An 8285-nucleotide genomic window follows, 5' to 3' on the forward strand; every position below is an offset into this window, starting at 1 on the left:
GAGGAGAAGGCGGCGGGCGCTTTCCGAGGAGAATGAATGCCGCGCAGCCGGGACCACAGCACTGCCCAGAGCCAGGCTGCAGCACAACCTCCTTCCCCTCATCATCGATTCCCTTTCCTCCCTTTGCTTCGGAGGCACTTTAATTGCTTTTCCAAACGGATTTGAGTTCCTCCCTCCCGGCCTGCCTGCCAAGTGAAATCCAGGCTGGGGAAATCCCCCAGCAGTTGCAGTTGGCGCGGGACCAGAGCTCTCGGGGCGTTCCGGCCCGCGTGATGCACAGAGGACGCCTGTGGGGCGGGGTGGGAGAGCCGGGCAGTGCAGAAGCGGAGGAGGGCGCCGGCAGGAAATGCAGACTCGCCAACTGCGCCGGCAGGTGTTGTGTGGAGGCGAGCGGGAGGGCGCAGGCAGGGCTATCCCGGCTGGCCCAAAGTTCTGGGAGAGGCGACGCCCGCTTTGCTCCAAAGGCAGTCGGGCCAGGCCGCAAAGCGATCGTCGGACTCGACTTTGCGATAGAGCTTCTTCAGAGCCCAGGAGCCCGCGAGCCGAACCCAGAGCGCTCCGCTTGGCCAGCCGCTCCCAGGCCGCGGTCTTGGGGCGCTCCGTCACAGAGATTCCAGGCTTGGCTACTGAAGGTTTCGGCGCGCAAGGCCGTTGACGGGTGCTCCCTTCTGGGGAGAAGTACTCCGACCGACCGACCGAACCTCCGTTTGGGGCATCGGCGGGGTTTTCGCCGGCACATGTTGAGAAACCGACGCTACGGCAGGAAATATCCCGCCGCCGCCGCTCCCACGATCACAGTCCGAAATCCCTTCTCCCTCGGTGGTTTTGCCTGTCACCGCGAGCTTCCCTAGGCGGCAAGGCCCGATGCCAACCCCAGATACGGCCGAGGAGCTCGTTCGCCCGTCCTCCAGCCCTGAAATCGCCTTGCAAAGAAAGGATACATACGTCTCTGCGGATCCAGATGGAAGGAGAAGTCCCTTCTGGACAGGAAGCGCTAACCGATGCCCAGGGCGGAATGCCAAGGTGGCCGTGTCCCAGCGGGAAAGGGGTGGAGGTGGAAGTGACAGAAAATTAGGAGAAGGCCATGGGAGTTTCTCAAATGAGGCGGAGTGGAGTATGGAAGCCAAAAATCAGGAAGGGGATCCGGCCATTTCAGTGCCAGCTTCAGAAGGCACCATGCCTGCTTCGTCTGGCCATAGTGCACAGTGCAAAAGTTGTACACTGAAATACTGGTAGTGGCAGACCAAGGGGTTGTGGTTGAAATCACTTCAAGATCTTTTTAAAACCGTACACCATCTTTCCAGGTCTTTTGAGACACAAATATTCTCAGCCTCACTCTTAGGTGTCAGCTGTTTTTGACTCCAGATTATCATAGTCTAGCATAATAAAAATCTGTTGCCTTTTAATTTCTGAATGCTTGCTACTGACCTAAAATCTTAGCTTAATCTAAGTTATATATTACTTTTGCACCTAACAGGCTGACCTTGGTATTTACATTAGGAGTGCCAATGTATTAATGGCTGGCAAAGTGCACTCTTTTCCCCTGTTCTTTTTGGTGGCTGGTGGCTCCAGTGGTGGATAATCAGGCAAGTAGGCAAGTAATTTTTTTCCCTTTAAAATATATTTACAACTTAGATACACTAAATTCACTGAAAATTTGATCATTTTATTTCTTTGGATTTTCACTGCAAATCAGCTGGCAATTGCTTCCTAATGTTCATCAATTTGCCAAGTTTGAGAATGGCAAAAGTATTTGAAGCTTGACTACAACTGATTACAACACCAATATCCATCACCACAATTCCACTGAACTTTAATACTCCAACCATATTAAGCCAATTAAATTATATTCTCAGGGCTTCCTTCAATCTCACATCAATCTTTTTGAGCTATCAGTTGACAGTTCCGAACATCTCACTGAGTTAGGAGAGTCATAAAAGGCCATTTCCATTTCCATCATCTCTTTCTCTCTTTTAAGACTTCCCACTATCTTTTCAAACAAAATATCCTTAAGCTACAATTAAGACACTAAGCAAAGTAATATACACAAAGACAATGCAAGGAATTTGGGGGCTGAGAAACAGTTTGGAAAAGATTCCTTATTTCTGCCAGTAGCTTCAGAACTGCATTAAGACTGAACAGATGCTGCTACAGGACCAAAAATCACTTCACAAATTCTGCACAAACCAGAAAGAAGACACTTTATGGAAAACTGAAGTTGACATTTGCTCCTTCATGAGCATATCTGTATAATATACCTGTTATATTTATGAGGCTACAATACTTAAAATCGGGCATAAACATTTAAGATACAGATGAAATAACCCCGGATTTGTTAGCAAAAAGATGAATTCTCCAGAGAATGGCAACAGAGGCCTCTTCAGTAACAAAAGCATTACGGTATCTGCTTGAAAGCCATAAATGTGCCCCATCTGCCATCAACTTGATTTACTTTTTTCCAGAATTTCCAGACAGGCTTGTTCAACCTAGTGCTTCCAGAAGTATTGGGATTACAATACTCAGAATCTCCAGCCATGAAGGATTGGAATTCTGGAGTTGTTGTTCCAGCACATCAGGAGGTACAAGCTGAAGAAGCTTGGGGTAAAAGAGTTAGTGACACACTAGGGAAGAAAACAGCTGGTGAGAAGACTTGTTAGTAGTCAAAGATATAAATTTAATCTATGTAGCTTTTAAACCTGGCTACAATCATTGTGTTCCCCTTTGCCTCTGAAAGATCCCTTATGCTGACTCAGGGAAACTTCCCTCCTTCTTCAAGGCACTGGCCAGGGCAGCACTAGTGAGAGCCAGCAGGGAGCTTTCTAAGCTGTGGCTCTGGGCACTGTGCCATCTTGGATCTGGCACCACCTCCACTTTCTAGGTCCTTTATCCCAATTCAGACCCTGCCTACCGCATGCCCGGCTGCATGTTTAGAGAAAATAAAATTTGGGCTCTTGTTAATTTTAATCTACTTGAAGAGACTGTAAAGCCCAGCTGGTTTAAACATGAGTCTTATGTCAAGCAGAATACCTTGAACTTGTGGGGGGCTGGTGCCCTTCCTATGGTGCTTGTTATAGCAGCCAGGGCAGGCTTACAAGGAGGGAGACAAGCGCATACTGCCTTTGGGAGATCTGGGATGACAAGATGTCCAGTCCAATTACACATGTGCCATCAAAAGATCTGGGGCAGCCTCATGGCTGGTTCCTCTGCAGTCTGTTCAGCTTCTTCAGCATAGGATAAGAAGAAGCAACATCTGGCATTTGGATGGCTGGAAGCAGAAAGGACAGTGAAGAAAGAACGTGGGATGTAGCCACATCTTACACCGGCAGCAATAGTGAGGCAATGGGACATCTATACACTCATATCTGTATCACAGCTATCTTACTAGAGCAAGAGTCTTGAGCTACAATACACAATCAAATTCCAGAATGCAAATAAGTAACCCCAAGGCCCAGGTAGGTGAGTGTTCTTATTGTGATGTGCAATGCAAACCTTAATGCATAAGGACATTCTCTTTCTTACTGTATATACATACCACACAATATATGATATAAATGTATATATGCAGATTTATGTTTGATACACGAGTCTCCTTTTGTTGTCTGGACATTATTTATGCCTGAGCTAATATGATCTGGAGGGGATGAAGCTGTGTGCTCTATATAAGTAAGCTGTTGGAATGCTTCTCTTGGTCCTTTGTGCCAAGGTAATTTGGTTGTTTTTCAACCAGATATATGGGTTGTGTTGTTATATTCCTCTGAATGATGTACATGCTGGCGTTCGCATATCTCCCATTGCCACTGCACAAGGAAAATATTTAAAATATTTCAAGCATAAACCATCTGAAAAAAAAATTCCTCATTACATAAATTTCTTCAACTATGGATTAAACACCAACCAATCAGCAACACATTGGTTTTATGCAAGCTTCTACCTATGCCTGGAGAAATGTTCTCCATGGGGTCGCGATGGGTCAGACACAACTTCGCAACTAACAACAACAACAACCCTATGCATTCTCACACTTTTGCCTAAACAATTCCAGCTATGGAGTGTAAGAATGAAATAGAATATTTTTTTGTCACAGGTAATTGCCTCTTGCATAGGAGAAAGGTAGTTTCTCCCTTCTAATTGCAAATGAGAATGGTGAAGTCATTGCACCATAGGATCAACCTTGTCTTAAGAAACATATTTGGTCCAAAAGTGAACATATTTGCATGTACTGGCTGTGGCTCTTAAGAGATGCTGTACAGTTACAACACACATGACCATCAGTGTTCATGAATCATAAATGGGATGAAGGGACTAAAAGAATTCCCCAACAGAGCCGAAAAAGCACTTGGGGGGACTGATGGCACTTAATTTTTATTAACTAGAAAGGGTTAAGCCCTTGCCTCCCTCCAAATTTGGAAAGTTTTTCAATGTTCTATTCATAAAAATACTGCCCAAGCACATATGAGATGCTCCTGGAAAACAGCCTAGAAGTAAATAAAATAGAATGCACCTCTGGAATATTTGCAAAACCAAATGGGCATTGGAGCCATTATGTTGGGGTGACTAAGATCCCAGTGACTTGGTTGCTCTTGGCATTCCTGAAAAAAAAAAGATTAAAGGGAGTAAAATAATTGGTTTCATTATTTTGGAAGTGATAATTCGTATCACATATTAAAACCAAATTTTCAAGTTTTATTTACAGTAAGTAAAGCTATCTCACAGTGTTTTTTTTAGTTTGCAGTTTTTATTTTAATGCCCTCTTAAAAAATATGGATGCTTTCAAAAATGCAAGTAGAACTAACTCATGTGGAATGTCTTTTATTTCCTAGGATTAAAAGCAGGCTATTGAGTATAGTCCAAACTAAATTTAGTACTATTAACTCTTTCTGCCAAAGGAAACCCATTTTCTCTGGTCAGACTCAATCTTGCATTGGTAAGTTAATTGCAAAAAACATATCCAAAATATTTTACCATAAACCATGTTTGTACAGTATTTTGTCATACTATGCTTCTGCCTCCCCGCCCCCAGCTCTTTATTAAGATTTGTGAGCAAGATAACTGCGCAATTTTGTACCCTGAAATATTACAGATGTAAAAACCAATAAAAACAAAGAAGGGAATGCATGCACATAATCCAACAATCAATTTTTTGCTGCTACCAGATTCTCCTACTTGCATTGCTGCTTGCTCATGCAGAATAATGCATACTTATGGAGAGTCATTTAAAGCCTCCACTTTTCTGTCCTCCATGGAGTGACCTCTGTCAGATATATGCACTTTGCTGCTTTTGGTTAGACTGGGGGATAAGACAGATTGTTGGTCAAATCTGCTTTCTCCTCCTCTTGCACTTGTGGCAGAGGATATGCGGCAAGAATTAAGCTCTCAGTCCCACCTCTCATTCTACATGCTACTACAGTCATAAATTAACCTAGCTGTTCCAAGAATCCAATGAAAGCATCAGCCAGATGACTAGCAATTAAACTGGCCCCTTTGTTTTTCTTTATTTTCAGTAAGGTTCTGGGTCAACGTTTGCAGGCTTATAGTCTTCCTTTACCACTTCAGCTGCTATGTATCACAGACAATGATGCCCTTCCATTATGGCCGTAATAATTAAATTTATTGTCCATTGGCTGCTGTTGCCTGGTTTGCCATTATATCCAAGAGGTTCCCACCTATAGTCAGTTAGCTGTTAGTGATCTTTCTGCTAAGAATGCTGCCAAACTCATATTTACACAAAAGAAAACGTCCCCTTCTTCAGATTCCAAAAATCACTCTATTCAAAACTGGCCATTGTGGCTTTTTTGATACTTATTAATAGTCAAGGGAAAGTGTCCCACTGTAGATACTTAATATGGTAAAGCAGGAGAATAAATCATTGAAAAGCAACTTCTGGACAAGTTGCCTCCATGGATACCCAGGCATAAGCACTTAGAGCAAAACTAGTTTCAATATTTTAATACTTTTCAGGTCTTCTCCATGGGACTGCAGCCAGTACAACTGATGTTGCATCTATGTTTGCAGACCAAAAAAAATAGATGTCATGGAGAGGGGAGACACAGTCACAGTCTGGTGTTTGGTAAATCTTTGCACAGTGCTAATCGCAGCCTTGCTCGATCAATTGAAGGAGACAGATGACAGCATGTACGGAGCCCTTTTATTAAAAGCTTAAAAGGCCACCAGTCAGCTGTCCTGGAAGTTCCAAAGGTAAGTGGGAGAGAAAGGCTGAATAACAAAAGTGGGACTTTCCCCACTTTTTAAAAAATTCACAGTGAAAAGTACAGGCCATAGAACCAAAGTTAGAAAAGCCATTAACAAATAGTAGGAAATTGTGAACAGAAAAAGTGAACAAAAACTGGAAGGCAGGGAACAGAGAAATGTGCAGAAGCAATAGAAAAGGTAAAGAGTTATAAGGTAGAGGGATTTCTTGGTAGGGTTAATAATGCTTGTGCAGAGTGTAATCATAGCTCCCTCGCTTTTAGAAAATATATAAATATGAGGAAGCATGTTTCTAAAACAAACATCAATTGCTGTCCTCTGACATGATGAACTAATGTCCCTTTTGCAAGGCGGTGAAAACTTGATCTTGTGTCCAAGTCTGAGGCCCCCAGTTTGTTAAGCGCCCCGTTTCCTGGCTGTATTAACAACCATAGGAACAGTTTTACTTGGTGCCACATATATTTATTTTTTACTGATTTAATCTTTTTTAAAGCCCAGAGTCAATAGTTGAGATGTATGGCAATAGAAATCACATATTTTTTTTTTTAAAAAAAATAAAATAAAAAATCATCCCTTGTATAAGCCATCAGCCATGCTCTTGAGGTCTATACATTTGGAGGGAATTAGGTTAGGGATGACTGTCTTAAGGCCGCACTGTCTACCGAACAATATACAGAACAATGAACAGGTCAATTAATGTATGCATTTGGCACAAGTACATAGTAAATGTAATTTACACCAAGATATAACCATTTAATTTTCTATTCATAAAATGGGCTTCATCGCAAAACTCATGTTGTCCTATGTCACTTTTCACTAAATCAAATATTACCCATTAGATTTTTTTTTCATTCTCACGAGACTATAGCTGTTCTCCAAAGAGAGTGCACCTGCTTCCTTTTTGTGATGGCTTCTTTTCTGTTTGACCCCTACACTGGATTTTATGAACATTTAAGGCTAACAGCACCATAGACTCTGGCAATAATACTAATAATAATTTAGAAGATATGTAAGCCTTGGACTGTATTGAGCAAGAACGAGAGCAATAAGTTGCAAACCTATTCTGTGAGATTTGGACCTCTGGCTGTTCCATTACTCTACTTATTAGCTCCTGTGAGAAGGTATAAAGCTTGAATGAAAAAAAGTCCTCTTTCCCTTCGGCCTTCAAAGGTCATCTGCTTGCAGCCACCCACTTTGGCCTGTTCTGCTGACAGAGACCTGGGTTGACAGGGAGATCCAGGAGGAAAAAGAGGATTGACAGATGGGAAACTTGCTTCTTTTATTCACCTGCTGAGTCACTCACAAGAGAGGGGAAGGCTGTCAGAAGGGCAGGTTCTTCATCAGGAAGATGGCAGGGTGAAAGGTTAGCCCTCTTCCCTCTCCACATAAATCAAGCTTTCCCTAACTCAGAATAAAAATAATAATACTAAAAACCATCTAGCCAGAAAATAAGAAAATCAAAAGCAGTCAGACACTCCAAGTTTGGCCATTTCAGACTGATTTTGCTTCACATCAAAAGTTGGCCAAGACAAACAGCTCTGAAGCAGCAGCCACTACTTGTCTTATCCACAGGCAGCGTCAATCGTCTTCTGTGATTCCCTCCCTATTACAGGCTTCATTGGAGAGTTTTTCCTTATGAACTGCAGTGCTGAATCAGCAGGAATACAAACTCGGAGAGTTCAGTGTAATTTATTTGCATTATGAACAGTTTTTCCCCACCTCTTTCATATCCAGCTGCTCTCAACACATAGGATTCATGACACTGTCCTCCATTACAAAGCATACAGGGAAAAAACAAGCATGGGAAAAAATGCGATGTCATGACACAAAACCCAATCTTTTGTTCTTGTGTCCCAATATCAGATGCAGAGAGACTTGAAGCAGGGGCATTGCGCTGTGACCTCACAATGCCTCTTTCAGCACTGTTCCCCACTCTTCCTGTGGATGTTGGTGCTTCCAGATCATTTGCAGGTGCAAAATGAATTTGGTGGGCAGCTTTTGAAAGGTCTTGGTAATTTCACTGAAAACTTCTCATATAGTCCCAAAAGCCTTCAATGAAACACCCAGCATCTCTTTAA

Source organism: Crotalus tigris, unplaced genomic scaffold, assembly GCF_016545835.1.
Source record: "Crotalus tigris isolate CLP2741 ecotype Arizona unplaced genomic scaffold, ASM1654583v1 scf7180000018550.1270297659:1495590, whole genome shotgun sequence".
Classification (NCBI taxonomy): domain Eukaryota; kingdom Metazoa; phylum Chordata; class Lepidosauria; order Squamata; family Viperidae; genus Crotalus; species Crotalus tigris.